This window comes from Oryctolagus cuniculus, chromosome 4 (assembly GCF_964237555.1).
Source record: "Oryctolagus cuniculus chromosome 4, mOryCun1.1, whole genome shotgun sequence".
Taxonomy (NCBI): domain Eukaryota; kingdom Metazoa; phylum Chordata; class Mammalia; order Lagomorpha; family Leporidae; genus Oryctolagus; species Oryctolagus cuniculus.
In genome coordinates, this window is record NC_091435.1 from 42487172 (window position 1) to 42512468 (window position 25297).

A 25297-nucleotide genomic window follows, 5' to 3' on the forward strand; every position below is an offset into this window, starting at 1 on the left:
TCAACATATCAAAATCTATTTTCCCTGAGTTGGGGCTTATTGGTGTTAGCCCCTTTTTCCACAGGGGCTTTTTTTCTGAGTGCTTTGCACCTTTTTTATTATTTCAAAATCGAATTGGAAATTTTTTACTTGTTTGTTTAAGGCTATGATTCTAAAGTTAGCAACAGTATCCTATTGTATGCTATATCCATCAAGGAGAACCCGCTGGGACTTGGTGATATGTGAATCAAGCCGACATTTGTTAACTTTCTTTGATTATTCTAATTGAGCCTGCTTTTCACTAGTTCTACACCTGTGATCTATCCTGACTGTCTCACTCCTAGTGAAAGCTTTGGGATTTTGACTCCTTTGACTCTGAACAGAAAGCCCGGTTATCATGGAGGGTAGGAAAAGGAAGTTTTTTCTTCACTGAAAAAGGGCATTTAAGGCAACATTACCAAGCCTCAAAACAGTTTGTTCTCTTTTCTTTTCACCTCCCTCCCCCATATGCCTACACAGGGTGAAACAGATGCTCATTAATTCTTAAAATTTCTTTAAAATATATAATACTCTCAGATTAGTGAGATTAAGGCACATGGCAGTTATATAATGTGCAATGTGCCCAGAATCAATCAATAGATCAACAGTGCTGTTTGCAAGGTAGGCAGTCAAGCCTGAAGATTTCTCCCAACGACTGAAAAGGAAACACTGCTTCTCACGTTGCCATTGGTTGTCATGATCTGAGCAAACAAATGGTATTGTTGCACAATGTAAATAGCCCACATTCTATTCCTTGTTTTGCTTTTAACAGACTGTGAAAAGACCAACAGCTGTTACTAAGCTAAGAAGAACTAAAGGATTTACAGTAGGTGGTACCACCTGTGCTTTTCTTGTTCCACCCTTTAAAATCTGCCACTTTATTTTGGAGCTGGGTGGAGAACATGGCAGTGATTCAGCGTCAGGGGGAGGGAGCAATCAACCGTGCCTCACTTCTGGTGGAGGGGAATCATCAACTTTACAAGTCACAGAACTGTGTGTTGATGAAGCTCTTCTATTGCATTTGATTTATCCATTGGAAATATGTTGGAAAAGTTCATGAATAAAAAGCAAAGCCACATTAAGCTAACTTAACTGTAAAAATGAAAGAAAAGATTTACAACCAAGATTTAACACTAGATTCTTTATAGAAGCAACTAAGGATATTTTGTATATTGTGCTTCATTTCAGCTTATTTACTTAAGGACTAGAAGAATACATTTGCCAAGTAACTAGTTACTTGATCCTAGTAGTTGTGGAATTTAAAATTTAAACATCCACTTGATGAAACATGCCTTCTGTTTCCACGTGAAGTATTTAAGGGATTATGGAAAACAGAGAATTAAGTCATTTTGGGAAAAAAATAGTTTTGAAACGTGATAACTTGAGTAATCTAGCACTTATATAGGAAGTTTCTCCTAAATGCTAAATTTAAAATTGCATATACAGAATTATTGAAAGTTAAATTATTTAAACCAATAAATTTTGGGCAAAAGCAAATACATCGAGTCCCTCAGTTGAAACAAACGTTCCATACTTGACCACCAGGAGATATTTCTGCACCTTGTCATTCAAAATTAATGTTGCAGAAACCCAGCTGGCATTTCTCTGTCTATCAGAGAAAATTACCAGATGATAATTGTCTCTCATTGTTTTTATTGCTTTTCATACTCCACATAGTTAATACAGAAATTTGCCCAACACCAGAAATGATGAGGCCTGAGTTACAAGCACCCCATTATTCTTCACTGATTTCTATTTATTAATGAAGATGGTTAGCTTTCAGTAGTTCTCAATGACATGACAGCCACGGAACTTCAACACAAAGAAAACGCACCATTGTGGTATGGATTTTTGCATCCATATGTAGTTTTAGTCATTTCTTTTCATTATAGTCATACCTTGTTATAATTTTGTTTATTTTAAAAAGAAAATTTTCCTGAAAAAAATCCTGTCAGTGTGGCATGTCACAATCCTCTCTATTTTTAACAACCTTTCTTGCCTTCTGAAGCAAGAAAGAAAAAAGAAATACTCTAGAACAAAAACATGCAGCATAAATCTCTAGTATAGCTTGAGAGTCATTTCCTTCCGGTAAATTAGTCTAAAAATTCACCAAGGAGTAATGCTGGTTTTTCTTTGCAGTTTTGGAATGAAACATTTGTATCTACCTGAACACATTTTGTTTATAGCATTAAAAATAGATTTCACTTATAATCATGAAACATCAAGGATCAATTCAGAGAACTACCCACATTTACTCATCTCGAATTCTTACTGCATTTATTATTCATCCTCAACTTCATTATTAATCATTTCTTGGCACTAATGCCTACATAGTAATATTAATAATATTAGCTAGAATAGTTGTTAATTACTCTGGGCACGTTCTTTATTGACAGGACATTTACTCAAAATGTTGTGTTTTTTCTTTCCAATCCAATGAGACACATTTTTCTCCATATGTTAGTAACAGTACTATCCCACACACTGAAATCTTACAAAATGATTAGATGTTGGAAGTGCTGCACGGAGTGTGTCCAGATAGCTCTAAAATCTCTTTCTATTATCAGTGTTTGTCATGTCCAGGGCACAGTCACTGATGCTGGTGGCACAGCACTTAGATTCAGAGTGTGAAGTTTCAGAGTTTTGTGACAAGTGACTGACTGTCACACTGACAGCTGAGACCCATCACTTGGAATAGGGAACATCTCCCCGAAGGCTGCATAGTCAGGGTCATTCACTGCAAGCCAACACTTATCAAGAACTGCCCAGTGTGAAGAATAGATTTCTCCTGTGATTTTCTTTTCGACAAAGGATGTCACGTGTTCTTTTGCTCCTCCACAGTTACTTCCGCTGATTTGTAGAACATACAACAGACAGACTGATATACTGAGCAGTTGCCATCTGATAGCTAATCTCTGTAAAATGAGAAGAGAGTTGATACCAAGATGCAGAGTCATGAATGATACTCTGGTGAAAATCAATGTGTAATCCCCATCTCCCCAAAAAAGGGATAAAAACGTCTCTCAAGAAGGACTTAATGGAAAGTGTTTACCAAATAGGATAAGTCAAAAAGGAAAAATTGGGTCATAAAATTAATGTTATAAAATTAGTGTTACCAGAGGGATGAAAGGATACAGAGGGCAAAGACCTTAGACAGGGTCTTTATTTTACAGTGGAAGAGGGCACAAGTGAAAAATACCCTGCCCAAGGACCAAAAAAATTTAGGTGAATATCTGGAATTATGTCTCAGTTCTCTTAGGCTATAGCCCAAATATCTTTTTTTCAGTAGGCTGCATCAAGTTTTGATAATAAATTACTGATAAATTTATTTGATAATAAATTTCAGACAATGAAATTACATCAAAGAACTTAGTATCTCTAGAATGAGAAAGAATAAGGAAATTAACTCTCACATGAAATCACTTAACATTCAAAGAATTTTATTTACAGTGTTGAATATACACTGGACAAGATGTATGCCTACGACTAGAAAGATCACACAGTCTCATTGAAGAAAATGGATAAATGTGCTAGTATACTGACTACCACAACATTTATTTAATTACTTTGTCTTCATTTGCTTCTTAGCAATTTATTGATTTTGATGTATTTGTACTGGATACAAATTGTACTGAAGCTACATTGGAACATTTTAAAAAGTTTGCATATATGGCCACAGTTGATATTGCCTCCTCTTCCCAATAAGATATCAAGTATATTTGCCCTCCTTTTGAATCTGGTCTGGCATCATAACTTGTTACAGTAGATGAAGAAATGCTTTGCCCAAATTCCTGTTCAAAGGAGGACTTGTCATTCAAGTTAACTATTTAAAAGTCTGCCCCAGTGGTAGAGAACAACATCACCCAGCTAAGGCCATAACTGTCCCTGATTAGGCTGACTTCAGTGCATGGGTAAGAAAGAAGAATAAAGGCCAAATTATTCCTGTCCAGTGGAAGACACTCTGATAGGCTTACTCCAGAACTTTTTACTAGATTGCCTAAGACTTTTGAACTTGCATTACAGAGTTAATATTTTCTGTGCCCCACCTTGTTTCCTCTCTTTATATTTTATAGGTGTTAATCCCTAATAAATACAATATTGTGAATATCTGTTTCTGGAGAACACAGTCTAAGATATTGTTTTGTTCTTAAAATGTGTCATAATGTGTATTCTACCAACTCTAAGATATCTTTCACATTCCTCCTTCCCCCAACCCCAACTCTGAGATTCCTACCAAGACACTATGTGAACCATGTCAGGATAACTTGCTGTAAAATGAGATAGGAAGTGGAACAGAAATGAATCATCCCAACAGAGACCATCCAAAACAACTAGCAGCCAATTGACCAAACAATTGGTTGTAGGCACAGAACATACCGTCAAGGTAAGCTGTACCCAAATTGCCAAATAGCAGAATCAGGAACTAAGCAAACAGTGGTTCTTGATAAACAGTGGTTCTTCTTTTTATCAACTTGAGATTATTTAGTTATTTCTTTAGTTAGTTAATTATTTATTTGAAAGGTAGGGCAATAGAGACAAACTTAGAGACACAGACAGACAGAAACAGAAACAGAGACAGATGTTCCGTAACCTGGTTTACATCGAAATGGCCTCAACAGCTGAGGCTGGACCAGGCCTAAGCCAGGAGCCCAGAACACTTTCCAGATCTCTAAATGGCACAGGACAAAGCACTTGGGTCATCATCCATTGTCTTCCCAGGTGCATTAAAGGGAGTTGGATAAGAAGCAGAGCATCTGGGACTTCAACTGGCATAGGGATATGGGATGCCAATATTGCAAGCAGTGGCTTAACTTATTGTGCACAATACTAGCTCTTGCAGTAATTCAAGACTTTTTACTTTTGGTATGATTTTTCACATAGAAAAAGCTGTTATTCTACATGCATAATATTTCTGAAAATAATCATAAATTTGAATTTGTAGTATTTTATCCTAATGATTTTTTTATATAATAGCTCATTCCATTTAAGATAGTTATTTTTAGCTTCAATTGTATTCAGACAGCTTTGTGTTATTCTTCAGGAGTCTCTAGAAATTTGGCACTGACTCAGCCAAGATAAGGATATTGTGCTAGTAATGATTTACTGGGTGCTATTTCAAATTTGAAACTTTTGCTGTGCCCAGGGCCAGTTGGTTTCATTGATGGCTTCTGTGAATAACTTGTAAGGATCCTGATATAGGTAATCAGCGGGTCATGAGGATTCCCCAGGAAGTTTTCAGGTAGCGCTCATGGAAATATTTCTCATTTTTCAAATTTGCAATTCAGTCTAGAGATGAATCACATCCTTGTGCTACTGGAAGTCTTTTGGGCCTCTAATTTTTTATTTTATTTTATTTATTATTTTTTGAAGCAGCATTCCAGTATGGGATGCCACCTTCACAAGAGGCAGCATAACCCTCTGTACCATAACACTGGCCCTGGGCCTCTATTTTTTTAAGATTCATTTTGTCCTTCTGTATGGTAGAGTTAGAGAGAGAGAGAGGGAAGAGACAGAGAGAGAGGTCCTCCATCCTCTTGTCCACTCCCCAGATGTGCCAGGCTAATGCCAGGAACCAGGGACTTCCCTTGGGCCACCTATGTGGGCACAGGCACCCAAACATCTGGGTGACCAAACATCATATGCTGACCTCCCAGGCACACCAGCAGGGAGCTGGATTAGAAGTGGAGCGGCAGAGACATGAACTGGTATCCATATGGAATGCTGGAACACACAACACCAACCCCTGGAACTCTAATTTTTTCATAAACTCTTTTTCTCCTCATCTTTCTTCTACTTTTAAAGTATCTTATTCCTTTTTTATTTTTGTTTTTTTTTTCAAAATGATGTGTATTTGTGCTTTGTGATGTCTTGGTGAGTCCTTTCAAATATACTCTGCATTGTGTTCTCTACAGAAGTGTGTATCCATGTGTACGTATGTGTGTGCCTTATCCAGGCACTCTTCAAAGATTCAGAAGAACAAGGTTCACAAAATTTCTTAGAAGTCACGGATCTTGTCTATGTGCTCCCTTTGACTCCCAGTCCCTTCACCATGACCAACTGTGAACTGAAACTGATCACCTGGAACAGTGAGATGGCATTGGTACATGCCACCTCGATGGGATTGAATTGGAATCCCCTGGTATGCTTCCAACTCCACCACTTGGGGCAAGTCAGCCTGAGCATGTCCCAAATTATACATCTCTTCCCTCTCCCGTTCCCACCACCATGTTCAACAGGGATCACATTTCAGTTAATTTTCAACACTTAAGAATAACTGTGCATCAATTACAGATCTAAACCAGTCATATTAAGTAGAACAGATAAAAAAACTACTAAGAGGTATAATGTATTTAGTTGTTCATTAACAGTCAGGGCTATGCTGATCAAGCCACCATTTCCCATAGTGTCCACCTCACTCCAACAGGTTTCCCTCTTGGTGTTCAGTCAGTCGTCACCGATCAGGGAGAACATATGGTATTTGTCCCTTTGGGACTGGCTTATTTCACTCAGCATGATGTGTTCCAGATTCCTCCATTTTGTTGCAAATGACTGGATTTCGTTACCTGCTAACGCTAACTGATGGAGTAAATAAAGGGGAGAGTGATCCAACATGGGAAGTGAGATACTCAGCAGACTCATAGAATGGCAGATGTCCTAAACAGCACTCTGGCCTCAGAATCAGCCCTAAAGGCATTCGGAGCTGGCTGAAAAGCTCATGAGAGTATTTCAGGCATGGAAAGCCAAGACACTCTGGCAAAAGATCTCTGCGAGTGAGATCCCAGTGGAAAGAACAGGCCATCAAAGAAGGAGGTACCTTTCTCTGAAGGGAGGAGAGAACCTCCACTTTGACTATGACCTTGTCTAAACAAGATAAGAGTCGGAGAACTCAGAGGGCTTCCATAGCCTTGGAAACTCATGACTGGATCATAGGGGGATTGCTGATGCCATAGACAGGAGTGTCAATTGGTAAAGTCAACAACAGGAGTCACTGTGCACTTACTCCTCATGTAGGATCTCTATCCTTAATGTGCTGTGCATTGGGATTTAATGCTATAACGAGTACTCAAACAATATATTTCACTTTGTGTTTCTATGGGGGTGCAAACTGTTGAAATCCTTACTTAATGCATACTAAACTGATCCTCTGTAAAAAAAAAAAAAAAAGAAAGAAATTATCAACTCCCAACTTGACTCTCACTGGGATTAAACATGACAATAGGTCTAATCTGATTTCATCATCATTTTAAAAAATCATCTATTATTTTTCACTTTATGTTTCTGTGTGGGAGCAAACTGTTGAAATCCATACTTAATGTATACTAAGCTGATCTTCTGTATATTAAGATAATCGAAAATGAATCTTGATGTGAATGGAAGGGGAGAGGGAGTGGGAAAGGGGAGGGTTGTGGGTGGGAGGGACGGTATGGGGGGAAAGCCATTGTAATCCATAAGTCGTACTTTGGAAATTTATATGCATTAAATAAAAGTTAAAAAAAAATTATAAAAAAAAAAAAAAAAAAAAAAAAAAAAAAAAAAAAGAAGTCACGGATCTAAGAAAGCTATATTTTCACAAGATCAAGATCAAAGTTGAATGTGTTTTTGCCTTTGGATATGGTCTTTCTAAGTATGTACATATGTTTACATGGTCACATTTTGTTTGAAATTGTGGTCTAGGGCAGTGGTAAAAAGTTCAAGTACATGAAGGAAAGAATAAAAGAAGAAACTCAGATTTTAAATATTAAAACTGCATATATATTGTATATAAATATAATGAAAGAATAAAAAAGATTTTGTATCACCATGAAAAATGCCAAAAGAAAAATAAAACATTTTAATTGAGAGTCAATATCATAAAAAGGGACCACATAATATGACTAAATGGCATTAAGATTTTTAAATAGAATGTATGACCAAAGTAATATCCTTTAAAAGCTGGATATATTACTTAAATTTCCTATGATAAAAATTTCTTGATTTTTCTCCCCAGATGAGGAAATTCATAATACATCTAATCATAGAAGGAAAGAATTGTTGGGAGTTAGAAAGGATATTCCAGAATAAGGGACATGACAGGATAAAAACACATAGTGTGTGTGGCACAGTGAAGAATCTGCAGAAACCATGAGTAATGTGAGGAGAGAAACAAAAAGGAGAATGGAATCTCAACAAAAGCAAGTGATATTTAAGGTATGTCATGATTTGTTCAGAAACATACAGTTCTGTGTTTTCACACATTCATGGGGCAATGTTACAACCTGAACAACTGAACTGAGTTCAGTGAAATAGTCAGTGGTTTATTGTATTCAAGCAACCGCCAAAGTGAAAATTATTGCTAGAGATTAGCTTAATTTCACTAATTGTGTTACTCTAAGATGTTGGGTTAATAGATGAACAAAACACATTCTCACTCATGAGTTTGGGTTTAGGTTTAATTTTCTAACTCTGTTCTGCTGGTTAACTAATATGTTATTCACTGCATGTTGTTGAAGAACAATAATAGTAAAAATAGCCACTGTTAGTAGATTTCATTTGGACTAGGAAAAGTAAAATACTTGATAAAAGATCATAGCTTTAGGCTTTCCTGCGATGATGACTCTAGGATGTTTCTGGTGAGGACTCTGTAAGATACATACATGGGACTGTGACAAGAGGCACTGGTCCTATTTGGGGTATAAGACTTTTACCTCATGTCTGTTCTACACCCACTTTTTTGTTCCATATCGATTTTCACTAGAATATCTTTCATGAGTCTGCATCTTGGTATCAGCTCCCTTCTCATTTTGCAGAGACGAGCTATCAGATGGCAACTGCTCAATATCTCAGTCTATTTGCTGTGAGTTCTTTAAGTCAGCAAGATGCCTGACATTCTTTGTCGAAAAGAAAAAATCACTGGAGAAATCTATTCTTTACATTGAGTAATTCTTGATAAGAAGTGGCTTACAGAGAATGACCCTGACTATGCTGTCTTCGGGGAGATGGTACTTATCCCAAATGATGGGTCTGTAACTCTACTCAGAATTGTAAGGATTAATATGACTGGGAAATATTTTGAATTTAAAAAATATTTATTTTTATTTTATTTTAAAGACACACACACACACACACACATACAATTTTCCATCTGCTGGTTCACTCCCCCAAATATCTGCAAAAAGTCAAGGCTTGGCCAGGCTGAAGCCAGGAGTCTGTAACTCCATCCAGATGTATTATGTGAGTGACAGAGACCCAAGTTCATAAACCATCATCTGTTCCTCCTAGGGTACAAATTATCAGGAAGCTGGATGAAAAGCAGTGTAACCAGTAATTTAACCAGACACTGAGGTGGGATCCCCAAATGGTAACTTCTTCACCATACCAAACATCCACCTCAACTGTATTGTTCTAAACCTTTAAGACTGTGAATACTTTTCAATTTGACAACATTCTTTAAACAAGGATATTGGAGATCACATGATTATGACTATGAGACTTGGGAGAGGTAGGATAGTTTCCAAGATCAGTTGGAAGTGATTGGCTATGTTAAAAAAAAAAAAAAAAAAAAAAAAAAGGCCAGATTTACCTGTCCCATGAGGTACTGTATTTTTACCATTTATTAGCTATTTTAAAATAGAAAAGTCATCAAGTCAGTCTTCTCATTTTCTGCATTTGTAAGGCAAAGTTCGAGGAAGGAGGGCGATCCTTTGTAATTTCCTGAGATATAAGTTGGGTATACTATCTGTTACCTAAAATTAGCTTCTTTTGAGAGTAAAGAGGCATTGTTTACAATATTGCCAGAGAAACATTCATGTGATGAGTGTGCATGCTCACTTTCCTCAAGTGACTTTTAAGTGATATTTCTCATTCACTTTTGCTCGTGTATTATATATCTACCACAGCAATTATTTCTGCCTCCTCACTCATCATTAAGAGTAAGATCAGCAAGGCCAAATATATTTCTATTTTTGCTCACCCCTTTATTTCTAGAATGTAGCTCAATTTCTGGGAAATTAGCAAAAAGTAGAGTTTTTTTGATTGTATAAAATAAAATGATTGGATGAGTGAGTGGCTGCTTGAGAATATGAATTAATGTGATGACAGAAGAAAAGAGAGAAAGAAGAGAAAAAAATGTTAGCCGATTATCACAAGAACAAATCCCTAAGTAACACAGATGTCTCTCTAGCAAACTTTAGAATTTGGTATAGTTTGCCCAACAAAGGTTTTTTTTTTTTTTAATTTTTTTTATGTAGGCATCCATGACTATTATTTAGATGTGGGTATATGGAATTCATTAGTTTAGAAATAGTCAATATTGAGTCTGTTGACACTCACCCTATCCAAGAATCTTACCAATAAATGACAGACTCAGAAATATCACAACATAGGGAATATACCGACATTCAACAGGTAATTGATCAGAAACAGTACTAAACAGTACTTTATACTTTGTGTGCCTGTGTGAGTGCAAAATGTTGAAATCTTTGCTTGGTATAGAGTTGGCCTTCTGTATATAATAATAATTAAAAAATGAAACTTAATGAAGAATGGGATAGGAGAGGGAGTAGGAGGTGGGACAGGAGTGGGGTTGGAGGGTGGGTACGAGGGGAATAACTGCTATATTCTTAAAGCTGTGCCTATGAAATTTGTGTTTATTAAATAAAAGTTTTCTAAAAATAATTATTATTACTCCATTGCTAGGAAAATTTCTTGGATACTTAATGATTTGGGAAACAATTATAATTTATTGTTCACTAAAAGAAAAAAGTCTTAAAATTGAGTATATTATATAATCACCCAGATTTGATAAAATATGCCTAAGATTGATGCTGAGAATGAATTCTCACAAAACATTTAATAATGCATTTTGATAAATGGAATCACAGGTAATTTCTTAGATAGATGGACAAATACAGAAATATATATTTTTTTATAATCACTAGGCTATATAAACTAACTATAATGTACACTAGAACCGTTTCTTAGTTAGACATGTAGAATCTGAATTTCTTATGGTAAGAAGAAAATGATGAGGTATGAAATTCTGTATAAATTATTGAACATTTTTTCCCCTTTATACTTAACCATCAAGGTTTGGATAACAATGATTGCAGAAAGTTATGAATAAAATATAGGAAAACTCTGGATTTATGAAATTCCATAGAATATATCTCAAATCACTTCTTTTGAGAAAAAATAAAAGTCAAGAATTTTAAAAATATGAATGAAATATTAACTCAATTATGTCAAACCATAAGATGACCATTGCAGAGGAAATGATTCAATGAATTCCAAATGTATAAAGGGTTAAAATTAAAAATTTTCAAATTATTTCTTGGATTGATCAATAAATAATAAAAGGCACATTTGTCTAATCAGTAATAGGAGCTATTTGGAGAAAAACAGAGAATGATAATTTAAACACGGACTTGAATTGTTGTAAAGCCTGTTCACCAATATGAGTTCTATTATTCAAAGTACCAAAAGCTAGTCTATGATAAATATTTTATGAAATTCTCCTTTAGGCCACCGATCTCTAATGATATCCCACCGCTGTCACCCATATTGACGTTTCCGTGTCTGTAACACTGTTAGAGTGGAGCTAAAAGATTAGTAATGATAGAAAGGAAGAAATTACATTAAAATAAAATGTAAAAAAAAAAGGTATAAAAGATTATTTTGCTTAACTTAGGAATATTTTCCCCAGGTTAAAAATTCTTTTTGATATCTTTAAACCAGAAAATTTTGTCTCATAGTTAATTAGAGGGATTCGGGAATTTTCCTGCCCTTTGTGTGTAAAGTTCCTTTTCATTTATTTTCTTGCTATTTATAGTCCTTGACTTTTACCGAAACACAACAACTAAGACCATGAAATAGAATCTAAATTTCTCTTTATTCCAAGAGGAAGTAACCTCAGGTTATACACTACAACAGATTCCATATATGATCAAAATAAATAATTTAATAACCTTTAAATCATTTGACATATTTGGAAAGATATCACATAAAGTAAAAATATTATTACATTAAAAGACATTAAATCTCAGAATAGCTAATTCTGACTGGTTTCAAGACACTTGCATATCACTCACCATATAGATTTCTTCTTCAGGTGTCAAAAAAGCATACAATTATTAACAGACTGGTGATTAAAATGAAATATCAAAAATGGTCAAAAATTCATGTATTTTATTAAAGCAATTACTGTTTCATTAGAAAATTTTCTGCCTTATAAGTTTTAAAAGGGATTAATTTAATGACATCAAATAACCAATTCACATGCATTTAGGAATTCTGTAACTTTTCCTGGGATTTTCACTGGTTCTTTCTCTCTATGCTCCTATTCAACTCACCTACCCAGAAATTGTGTTCTAACAAAAATCATCTTCTTGAGTATTCCAAATAAAACACTTTTTTAAAAAATAATTCTTATCTATGAGTTCAATGGATAGATAAGAATTATTTTAAAAATATAAAATTTCATACATATTTATTTAAATATTTAGCAATATAGTTCCACTGACATAAATAAGTATATAAAAATTAAATATCAATGTCAAATACCTGAGCTTCAGAACAGGTTTCCCTCAACTGTCACATTGAATTAGACAGGAAATAAGACAGCTTGAATAACCAGGTTGAAACCTTTTAAATAATTTTAACCCCAGCTTGCCAGTGAAGACATTGATTGCTGTACATTAATGAAACCTCTGATTCTTTGACCAAATAACAATACGTTTTTCTTCTTCTTTCTAAACTTAATCTTACGGATTGGCTGCAAAAGCAGATATAAATAGTATGCATCCTGTCAAGAATACCTCTTTGTATGAGGGGAAAGTGCTAGCCAGCCCACCAATTTCAAAATAGCCTCATTCCTTTTCTGCTCAGGTCTATTTAAAACAATGAAGACAAGGGGAAAATGTTGATGAAGCCCATCAAGAGAACATATTTCTCCCAGGAGAACAAAAATAAAAAAAAAAAACTTGAGAAATAATCACTGTTCCTTCTTGTATAGCCTGAAAAAGGAAATACTTGAGGAATAGAATATATAGATTGCTTCCAACAAGGAAATCCTACTGATTTTTTAAAAGTACTGATTCAAAAATTGCTGTGATTCAGTCCAATCTCAATTACAGTGCCATAAATTGAAGCCCAGCATCATTATGCCATTTTCTTTCTTAAGTATACTCATAGAAGCAGCAATACTGGATAGAGGAGTTTTAAAAAATACTATTTGCTACATAGTGTAGAGCAAATAGTCTTGACTGCAGATTTCATTTTATAAGTATAAATAAAATAAAAACTATTATATATCCTGAAATCTTACACAAAATGACATATTTACTATTTTTTATTTATGCAAGCATGTGTTTTATATATATACATACATATCTACATGTGTATAATTAGATGATATATTATATTTGATTGGCACATAGCATCCACTCCTACCACAGTCTATATATTTTCCAAACTACAAGATCTGGGAGGGCAACATATTACAGTCCTGTAGTCATGCAGCTAGAACTTTGGATTCAAGCTATATTTGAGAAGCACTTGTTCTAGTACTGGAATTTGAGACAGAGGTCATCTTCCTGTTGTAGTTATTGTCACCCAAGAAGGTCACAGAAATTGGAATTTGGGGGTCTCCCAAAATGCTTCAATGTCTAAGTTCAGTTTCAAGAGTGAGCACTTGGTGCAACAGTTAAGATGAAAGCTGGGGCACCTGCACCGCATACCAGAGTACTTGAATTCAAGTACTGTCTTTGCTTCTGATCCAGCTTTCTGCTAATGCACACACGGGAAGCAACAGAGGGTGATTCAAGTGCTTGGTCCCAGCCACCTCTGTGAGAGACCTGAAATGAATTCTAGGCTCCTAGCTTTGGCCAAGATCAGCCCCAACTGTTGAGGGCATTTGAGGAGTGAACCAGCACACAGAAGATTCTCTCTCTCTCTCTCTCTCTCTCTCTCTCTCTTTCTCTTTCTCTTTTTTCCAAATAAATCAACACAAATTAAAATGAACTTCAGCGTTAAGGCAACCTAGTAGTAGTTGAGTCATAGAGTGTCTGTATCCCAATCTGCAGCCACCACTTTCTTCCAGACTTTCCCATAAATTTAGTGTCTTTCATTAAATAACATCTTTCTTTTAACAGACTATAGAATATGTTTGGTTTCATGAATCATTATTGTGAATGATAATACAAATAAGGAAAATTACCATTCTCTCATGACAATCCTTGGAGAATTCAATGGGAACTTCCTTTAAATTCACCTCAGTACTATACTTCCCTCCTTAACCTGTATGTGTGAAAAAAAATCTTCCTTTTGTAGAGGTGATAAGAATGAAAGGGATAAATGCAGTGTTCTGAGTATGAACCTTACATACACAGCCATGATAAAAGTTTTGGAACCTTGGTGGAACAGGTAGAATATGCGGAATGAAGTCTTTAAAATTGAGAGCATTTCAATTTTTGCAAAGATAAAGAATTTGATTAATCACAGAGACTCATTGTTTTTTTCTTTTTGGAAAATTGTGAAAATAGATAAATAGCCATGAATACTTTGTTGGAGTCCTTTGGATTTACCTATACTTGGAAAGAATTTGCACATGCAATTTCCAATAACACAGGCATGTAAGATTTTGATTTGGGAGTCCTGATATAAACCCATTATTAGGAAAAAAAAAACTTTGAAGCAACTTTAAATAAATAATATAGAGCATAAAATGGGGTGTTCTGTTTCTAAATGTTCATACCAGTTTCAGCAGGGTTTTGTAGACATTTTTCTAGGAAAAGTTTTTTTGTTTGTTTTTAATTGTAGATTTAATGTTTTTATTCTCATTGGAAAATGTTTATTGGTATTAATATTTTAACTTGGTGCCAGTGTTCCTCATGGGGACAATATGAGCCAAAGAGCCAGGTAAAATGTGGATACCCTGTGCTTAGTCCCGGTAACAAGATGCTAGGCACAAAAAGTGGACCTGCTGCTGGAGTGCTTTTGGAGGCCTCCCTTTGACAGAAGCTGATCTATTAAAAAATGGAAGGTTGGACAGAGAAGAACTCAGTATGAAGTCTTCTAAAGTTATTGAGAGTGGCTTTCAAAAATTTATATCTAACAGAAATTAAAGTAAACTCCATTATCAATTGTTTTTAAGTTATGCAAATGGTTTCTAAAATTCTATAACATGTAGAGCAGTTGTCTCTTTTACATATTAAAATGAGAGAGCTCCAGGACATAAGCATAAATGCAGTGGAATTATAAATATAATGAGAAATACAAAAATTTCCAGTAATCAAGACATTAAGAATGAGCTCACACAGGCTGCGATGTTGCACTAAGGTAAAAAAAGTCAGATTACCACTACAGATAATATTGTCTTGAGATTGCAAAAATGTTTACTCCTTTATCACAGTTTAATTAAAAGTACCTAGTAAAATGAAATTCCTACACTTAAAAAACCTGCCATGGGTGTGGCATATTGTGTAACTTCCTATGATGCCAGGATGCGCTATGGCCACAAGTTTAAGTTCCAGATTCTCCACTCCTGATCCAGTTCCCTTCCTATGGAACCGAAAAAGCAGCAGAAGATGGCCCAAGTTCTTGGGACCTAGCCACCCATATGAGAAACCCTGGAGGCCGGCGGCGTGGCTCAATAGGCTAATCCTCTGCCTGCGGCACCGGCACACCAGGTTCTAGTCCCGGTTGGGGCGCCGGATTCTGTCCAGATTGCTCCTCTCCCAGTCCATCTCTCTGCTGTGGCCCGGGAGTGCAGTGGAGGATGGCTCAAGTTCTTGGGCTCTGTACCCGCATGGGAGACCAGGAGGAAGCACCTGGCTCCTGGCTTTGGATTAGTGTGGTGTGCCGGCTGCAGCCTGCTGGCTGCAGCGGTCATTGGAGGGTGAACCAATGGTAAAGGAAGACCTTTCTCTCTGTCTCTCTCTCTCACTGTCCACTCTGCCTGTCACTAAAATTAAAAAAAAAAGAATAAAAAAAAACCCTGGCTTCTGCATGGCCCAACACTGGCCATTACAGCCATTTTGGGAGTTAAACACCAATGGAAGATTCTTTATTCTCTCTCATTCTCTCTCTCTCCCTCTCCTTCTGTAACTGATTTTCAAATAAGTAAATAAATAATTCTTTAAAAAAAATAAGCCAGGACACTGTGGCAAAAAATGTTCTACATGAAGGATCTCTGTGAGTGAGACCCCAGTGAAAAGAAGTGGCCACTAAAGAAGGATGTACTTTTCTCTGAAGGGAGGAGAGAACTTCCACTTTGTGGACCCATAAGGTTTCCATAGCCTAGGCAGCTCATGTTAAGAGCCTCGGGTTGTCATTGCCATCATACATAAGACTGTTAATTGTTAAATAAACAACAGAAGTCACTGTGCACTAACTTCCCAAGCAGGACATCATTCCTCAAAGAGTTGTATTATGAGACTTAATAGTAAAAAGTTTTGCCCAAGAATTATTTCCTTTTTGAGTATTAAGCGGAGGATATTCTTATGTCTCAGTGGTTAAAATTGTATCTAAGAGCTCATAAAAGATGTATAATTCTTGGCTTCTTCTTTAAAGATAATTAAGTTTCTAAAAGGAAAGAGGGGGAGAGAAGGAATAAAAAAAGAAAAAGAAAAAAAAAAGCAAAATTGGAGTCGGTGCTCTGGCGCAATGAGTTAATCCTCTGCCTGTGGCATCAACATCCCATACTGGCTCCAGTTCATATCCTGGCTGCTCCTCTTCTGATTCAGCTCTCTGCAATGGCCTGGAAAAACAATAGATGATGACACAAGTGCTTGGAACCCTCCTGTCACGTGGGGGACAACAAGAAAGCTACTGGCTCCTGGCTTTAGATTGGCCCAGCTCCAGGATTTGCAGCAATTTGGGGAATGAACCAGCAGATGGAAGACCTTTCTCTCTGCCTCTCTTTCTCACTGTCTGTAACTACACCTATCAAATAAATAAACAAAAATATCTAAAAAAATGCAAAATTACCTTAAAGATGAAATAACTTTGAGTAGCCCTTGACTAGACTGTTGAGGAACAGTTTTTCTCTCCTTTTTTCTTTTCTCTTCTTTTCCTTTTTCTCTCTCACACAAAACAGTAAACTCTTGACCTAGAATAGACATAATTCTCTGTATATAAAGTTAAATGAAAATAGATCTTGGTAAAAAACAAATCAGGGATCTGTCATTTAGGTTTTTTATTTATTTATTTATTTATTTATTTTGCCAGAGTGTCTTGGCTTTCCATGCCTAAAATACTCTCATGGGCTCTTCAGCCAGATTTGAATGCCTTAAGGGCTGATTCTGAGGCCAGAGTGCTATTTAGGACATCTTCCACTCTATGAGTCTGCTGTGTATCCCACTTCCCATGTTGGATCGTTCTCTCACTTTTTGATTCTATCAGTTAGTGTTAGCAGACACTAGTCTTGTTTGTGTGATCCCTTTGACTCTTAGACCTATCAGTGTGATCAATTGTGAACTGAAATTGATCACTTGGACTAGTGAGATGGTATTGGTACATGCCACTTTGATGGGATTGTATTGGAATCCCCTGGCAGGTTTCTAACTCCACCATTTGGTACAAGCCGATTGAGCATGTCCAAATTGTACATCTCTTCCCTCTCTTATTCCCACTCTTATGTTTAACAGAGATCACTTTTCAGTTAAAATTTAAACACCTAAGAATAATTGTGTGTTAATTACAGAGTTCAATCAATCGTACTAGAACAAAAAAAAATACTAAAATGGATAAAGTACTACATTGTATATCAACAGTCAGGACAAGAGCTGATCAAGTCACTGTTTCTCACAGTGTCCATTTCACTTCAACAGGTTTCCCCTTTGGTGCTCAGTTAGTTGTCACCAATCAGGGAGAACATATGATATTTGTCCCTTTGGGACTGGCTTAATTCACTCAGCATAATATTTTTCAGATTCCTCCATCTTGTTGCAAATGACCGGGTTTCGTTGTTTTTGACTGCTGTATAGTATTCTATAGAGTACATGTCCCATAATTTCTTTATCCAGTCTACTGTTGATGGGCATTTGGGTTGGTTCCAGGTCTTAGCTATTGTGAATCGAGCTGCAATAAACATTAATGTGCAGACAGATTTTTTGTTTGCCAATTTAATTTCCTTTGGGTAAATTCCAAGGAGTGGGATGGCTGGGTTGAATGGTAGGGTTATATTCAGGATTCTGAGGAATCTCCAGACTGACTTCCATAGTGGCTTAACCAGTTTGCATTCCCACCAACAGTGGGTTAGTGTCCCTTTTTCCCCACATCCTCTCCAGCATCTATTGTTGGTACATTTCTGAATGTGAGCCATTCTAACCGGTGTGAGGTGAAACCTCATTGTGGTTTTGATTTGCATTTCCCTGATTGCTAGTGATCTTGAACCTTTTTTCATGTGTCTGTTTTCCATTTGGATTTCCTCTTTTGAAAAATGTCTATTGAGGTCCTTCGCCCATCTCTTAAGTGGGTTATTTGTTTTGATGTTGTGGAGTTTCTTGATTTCTTTGTAGAATCTGGTTATCAACCCTTTATCTGTTGCATCATTTGAAAATATTTTTCCCATTTTGTTGGTTGCCTCTTCACTTTCCTATTTCTTTTGCAGTACAGAAACTTCTCAGTTTGATGCAATCCCAATAGTTAATTTTGGCTTTGACTGCCTGTGCTTCTGCGGTCTTTTCCAAGAAGTCTTTGCTGATACCTATATCTTGAAGGGTTTCTCCAATGTTCTCTAATATTTTGATGGTGTCGGGTTGTAGATTTATGTCTTTAATCCATGTTGAGTGAATTTTTGTGTAAGGTGAAAGGTAGGGGTCTTGCTTCATGCTTCTGCACGTGGAAATCCAGTTTTCCCAGCACCATTTATTGAATAGACTGTCCTTACTCCAGGGATTGGTTTTGGATCCTTGATAAAATATAAGCTGGCTGTAGATTTGGGTTGATTTCTGGTGTTTCAATTCTGTTCCATTGGTCTATCCATCTGTTTCTGTACCAGTACCATGCTGTTTTGATAACAACTGCCCTGTAGTATGTCCTGAAATCTGGTATTGTGATGCCTCCAGCTTTGTTTTTGTTGTATAAGATTGCTTTAGCTATTTGAGGTTTCCTGTGTCTCCATATGAATTTCAGCATCATTTTTTTCCAGATGTGAGAAGAATGTCTCCAGTATTTTGATTGGTATTGCATTGAATCTATAAATTGCTTTTGGGAGAATGGATAATTTGATGATATTGATTCTTCCAATCCATGAGCATGGAAGATTTTTCCATTTTTTGGTATCCCAGTGGAAAGAACGGAGCCATCAAAGAAGGAGGTACCTTTCTCTGAAGGGAGGATAGAACTTTAACTTTGACTATGACCCTGTCAGAATAAGATCGAAGTTGGTGAACTCAAAAGGCTTTCATAGCCTTGGCAACTCATGACAAGAGGCTAGGGAGATTACTGACGCCATAAACAGTATTTTACACTTTGTGTTTCAGTGTGGGTGCAAACTGATGAAGTCTTTACTTAATATGTACTAAACTGATCTTCTGTATATATAGATAATTGAAAATGAATCTTGATGTGAATGGAATGGGAGAGGGAGAGGGAGATGGGATGGGTGCAAGTGGGAGGGAAATTATGGGGGGAGCCATTGTAATCCATTAACTGTACTTTGGAAATTTATATTTACTAAAAAAAAATTAAAAAAAAAATCAGGGAACATGAGAGGGAAGGGGAGGTGGGGGAGTGGGTGGAAGGGCAAATACAGTGAGAAAAATTACTAGGTTCCTAATGTTGTATATATGAAATGCATACAAACAAAAATGTGAAAAATTCAAGGCTCAAAAAAAGAAAGAAAATACTTTAATTAAAAACATGTTGATGATTGTGGCTGGTGTTGTGGCATAGAGAGTAAGCCACCACCTACAAGACTTACATATCTTATGGACTATGGTATGAATCCTGTCTGCTCTCCTTCTGAACCAGCTCCCTGCTAATGCGCCTGGGAAAACAGCAGAAGAAGGCCTAAGTGCTTGGGCTCCTGCACCCATTTGGGAGACCTGGAAGAAGCTCTTGGCTCCTGGCTTCCACTTGTCGCAACCCCAGCTGTTGCAGCCATTTGGGGTGTGAATCAGTGCATGGAAGATCTCCCTATTTCTTTTTCTCCTTCTATGACTCTGAATTTCAAATAAATAAAATAAATCTTTAAAAAATATTGAAGAGGCAAAATTCTGTCAAGGATGCAGATAAACTAGATTACTCATAGATTACTGGTGATAATGCAAAATGATAGAGTCATTCTGATACACTATTTCAGAATCTTATGAATTCCAGAAGCAACCAGTAATTGTACTCTTGGGCATTATTTATAGAAAAATTAAATTATATACTTCTCCAAAAACTTGTACACAAAGTTTTATAATATGTTTACTTGCAATAGCTCCAAACTGGAATCAACACAGATGTCCTTCAGTGGAATAATAGGAAAATATGTAATCATCCATGCTAGAGAAGACTACTCAGCAGTAGATAAATAAATAGGAACAAATTATTTTTAGAAAGGATTTTTTAAAATTTATTTGAAAGGCTGAGTTGTGGAAGAACGAGGTGATATCTTCCATCTACTGGTTTACTTCCCGGATGGCTGAAATGGCCAGGGCTGGGACAGGCCAAAGCTAGGAGTTTGGAATTCCATTTGGATTTTATACATGAGTGGCAGGGGCTCAAGTGCTCAGAGCAGCCAGGACTCAGGCTGGCAGTGATATGGGATGCAGATGTCACAGGTGGTGGCTTAACACTGTGCTTCAACAGAGGCCCCAGGAAATTGAATGAGTTCTCAGAGAACTATGCACCATAAAAATACTGATTTTCTAATATATTTATAGTGTGATTCCATTTATATAACATTATTAAAACACATCATTTTTAAAACACAGATTAATGGTTGCCAAGGGTTAGCAAGTAACAATCAAGGGATTAGAGGGAATGTGGAATGTTGTGAAAGGGTGTTAGGTTGCAGGCAATACTCAGTTATCTAGACTGTGATGATTGACATACAAACTATACAGAGTAACAAAATTGTGCAAAATTCAGACAAAAACATATTTACACACAGTGAAAACAAAACTGGAAAATTATGAATAAAATTAGATTGGATCAACTGTGATCCTGTATTATAATTTTTCAAAATGTCATTTGGAAACAGCTATATATGAACCTATAATTATCTCAGTAACAATTTTAATTTTCAAAAAATCTACACCCTTAGAAAAGGTAGACTGGGGGCTCATGTTTATGATATAGGTTGTAAAAAGAACCTGACTTCATGTTAAAGTTGAAGGCAGATAAAGTTTTAAATACTGGAGCCAAATTTGTGAGTCATTTTTAATTCTTCCTGGAATAAAGTAGTTTTTACTTGAAGGAAACTGCTTGTGATTTAAATAAATAACAAGTTTAATTAAAGTATGTATGTTGTAGTTTCTCTGTGAGTTTGATACATATATATGTGTTTATTTTTTCCACTGAGATTCCAAGTTTTTCAACTTGTGTTTTCAGGTAAGTTTTATAAAAGAACCTAGTTCATAACTAATAAATTAGAAGGATATCTTGGTTCTTTACAGTTTTGGAGCAGTAGCAAAAAATCTGAAACATACTAAGAATATGAGGGGAATGTTTGGAAAAAACGGACTGAAAAGCAATTTTATTTCCATGCAAAAAATTGACAACCATGAATAGTCTTTCCATAACACACATTGTCCATGAACCTTTTGCAGACTGCTTAGAGTATTCTTATTTATCTGAAAGATATCATCATTGGATAAAACAGAAACCATATCCTATTGACTCTGTATAACTTACAATTAAATTATTGTAGTAAATTTCAGAGAATGGTCTTTTGAATAGCTTCTCCAAGACCAGTTGATTCTTCAAGTCCTTATCCATAGAATAAGAAAGCCAGAGGAGTGCATTGTGTTGCAGTGGTTAAGCTGCCTCCTAGGATACCCAAATTCCACATTAGAGTGACTGGATTTGAGTCCCACTCCTTCTTACAATCCAGGTTCCTGCTAATGTGCACTCCGGGAGGCAACTCTGATGGCGCAAGCACTTGAATTCCTGCCACTCCTGTGGGAAACCTAGAAGAAATGTGGGTCTCCTGACTTTGACCCAGCCTAGCCCTATCTGTTGTGAGCATTTGGCAAGTGAATCTGCAATGGATGGATCTCTCTCTCTCTCTCTCTCTCTCTCTTTCTCTCTCAGTGTATCTCTTTCTATGTCATTCTGCCTTTCAAATGAAAGTAAATATTTTAACTACACAGAGGTAAAAAAAAAAAAAATGAAATCCAGTAATTTGCAACAGAATGGAGGAATCTGGAAAACGTCATGTTGAATGAAATAAGCCAGTCCCCAAGGGAAAAATATCATAGGTTCTCCCTGATCTGTGACTACTAACTGAGCACCTAAAAGGAAACCTGTAGAAGTGAAGTCAACACTATGAGAAGCAATGACTTGATCAGCCCTTGTACAGACTGTCAAGGAACAGCTTACTATTTTATTCATTTAACTATTTTCTTTTTCTACTTAATATCATTAGTTGAACTCTTTACTTAAAACAGAATTATTCTTAGGTGTTTAACAATTGAAAATTGATCCCTGTTAAAAATAAGAATGGGAATAAGAGAGGGAGGAGATACAGTTCAGCACACATTCCCTTGGACTTACTCTAAGGGTAAAGCTAAAAACTTGCTATGGAAACTGGTTGTTGATATCAGTCTCAAGGTGAAAAATAGCATGTTCTTCCATTCAAAATTCACAGAGGATTCCAGAATCTCTTTCCAATAAGGTAACCAACAGTCATTCTCACAGGGGAATCTCAGGGCAGGAAAAGTAAATGCATAACTCTCTCCCACCCAAGCAGCTGCCAATATTGAACTGTTTTTGAAAAAAGTGACAAATGACCTAACTCCAAGATATAGTCCATTCTGGAAGTGCTTACACTCCGTATCTAACGTATATGGCTCCTTTAGACTTGCCTACATTTCAGATACAGATCCATCACCACAACAAGGTAGTTATACTCCAGAAATCAGACTTAAGTTCTTGAAAGTGCCTGTACTCCTTGTACCAGCTCTGATTCCACAGAGAGCTAGATATTACCTTGACTGAAGAGTCTCCAAAGCTCTATGCTTACCTATTTTCTAATTTTTGTTTCCTGAGTACTTCACAAGCATTGGTGCTATATAAACTGTTACCAATATGGCAGTTGGATTGCCTGTATCCTATTCCCCTCTGACATTTGCCACCCTTTGTCTCACAGCCATAATACCTACATGTATGCATATGCTTTGGATCTCAGTTCTGTGACTGCTCCACAGGTGCCAAACATGAGATATTAGTGTTATCACACCACAAGTGTGTCTAAAAGATGAATACAGTGTCCAGATAGATTTCATGGCCCATGATACACCCAGCATAAGAAAGAAGGATTGAGAGAACCTAAGCAGCAATCATCTGGGAAGACTCAAGCTAACTTCACTGTCACCATGGATATCACGGCATTGGCCTTAGCATTCCTGTGATTGTAACACTGACTTCACACAACAGAATTCAAAGACGTTGTATGGCTTCTCTCGGCAAGTGCCTCAGCCTCTGAAGGCTTCCCTGTGTAGCCCCCATACACACACACACACACACCCCTTAGGAGAAGATCATTTTACCATGAAAGTAGCCTTTAAAAATCTGGAAGAAGTGACTGCTCTACCAAATGAGCACATATCAGCATAAAATAAGAAACGTGGAAAACCAAGGAGAAATATCTCCATTCAAAGCAAACAACAGGTTCTCAGGAGCTAAGCCCCCCAAAATGGAGATATATGAAATGCCTGACAAATAATTCAGAATAATTGCAGAGGATGAGTGAACTTCAGTAAAATACAATGAAACATTCAATGAAAAAAAACATAATGACAAAAATGTGTAATTGAATTATAATGTGTGTATGTGTATGTGTGTGTATGGGCCAAAAAAATTCTTGGAGTTGAAAAATACCATTAATGAAATTAAAAATACAAATGGAGTAAGTTATACACTGGATCAGTAAGAACAAAGATGCTGTGAACTTAAAGAGAGATTATTTGAAAATATACAGCCAGAGGAGAAAAAGGAAAACAATGAGAAAAAAATTAAGAAAACTTACACGATGTATGGTAAAGTGTCAAAAGAGAAACTAGTCGCAGGTGCTGTGGCGTAGCAGGCTAAGTGTCCAACTGCAGTGCCAGCATCCCACATGGGCACCAGTTATTGCCCCTGCTCCTCTTCTGATCCGGCTCTCTGCTATGGCCTGGGAAAGCAGTGGAGGATGACCTAAATGCTTGGGCCCCTGCCCTCATGTGAGAGACTTGGAAGAAATTCCTGTCTCCTACATTCAAATTGGCCCAGGTCTGGCTATTGATGCCACTTGGGGACCGAACAAGTTGATGGAAGACCTTTCTCTCTGGCTCTCCCTCTCTGTAACTCTAACACTCAAATAAATAAATAAAATCATTTTAAAAACATATAAAATATTTGATTTGAGTCAAGAAAAATATAGAGATGACAAGGAGAAAGCCTGATTGAAGAAAAACAAAGGAGAAAAAAATTTCAAAATCCAGGAGAAAGTTAACAATATCTAGGTACAGAAAGACTAATGGTGACCAATTAGATCAATCCAAAAAAGATTTTATATTGACATACATTATAATGACAATATAATGACATGCATTATAAGCAAAATGTCAAAGACAAATTGAGGATCTTAAAACCATCAGGAGAAAAGAAAAATCACATATAAAGGAGTCCTATTAAGGCTAACAGAACATTTCTCAATAGAAACCTAAATAACTATAATCATCATGTTGAAAGAATATTTGCCTACTAGGAACATTTCACCCTACTTCAGAAATCAAGGATAGAAGCTGGAAGTGTGGTGCAGCAGGTTAAATCACTTCCTGTGACACCAGCATCTTGTCAGAATACAATTCAAGTCCAGGCTGCTCTGCTTCTAATTCAGCTCCCTACTACAGCACTTAGGGAAGCAGTGGAGGAAGGCCCAAGTACTTGGGATACTACCACCCACATGAGACTCCCAGTTGGAGTTCAGGGCTCCTGGCTTCTGCTTTTTGGGGAATGGATGGAAAAAATATTTCTCTGTCTCTCCCTTTCTTTCTGTTGCTCTGGCTTCAAATAAATAAAATAATTTTTAAAAAATCTGGGATACATAAGTACTTCCAAAACAATCAAAGCTGTGAGTATTCTTGAACATTCAATCTCTCTTACAAGA

The 25297-nt window shown here is 36.5% G+C and overlaps 1 long non-coding RNA gene across 5 annotated transcripts in view; it reads left to right on the plus strand.

Annotated features, from left to right (window-relative positions):
• The first annotated feature begins 796 nt into the window (after positions 1–796).
• LOC103350580 (uncharacterized) overlaps positions 797–25297 on the plus strand; it is a 64711-nt gene continuing 40210 nt past the window's right edge. For 2 of the 5 annotated variants that reach the window (XR_007908955.2, XR_007908954.2), the window contains exons 1-3: positions 7556–7642; positions 8006–8205; positions 19145–19312. This is a non-coding gene — a long non-coding RNA (uncharacterized lncRNA). Of the gene's footprint in view, positions 845–4091; positions 4403–5930; positions 6031–7555; positions 7643–8005; positions 8206–19144; positions 19313–25297 lie in introns of those variants that run through there. The other 3 variants (XR_007908956.2, XR_011387799.1, XR_007908953.2) reach the window with 3 other exon arrangements.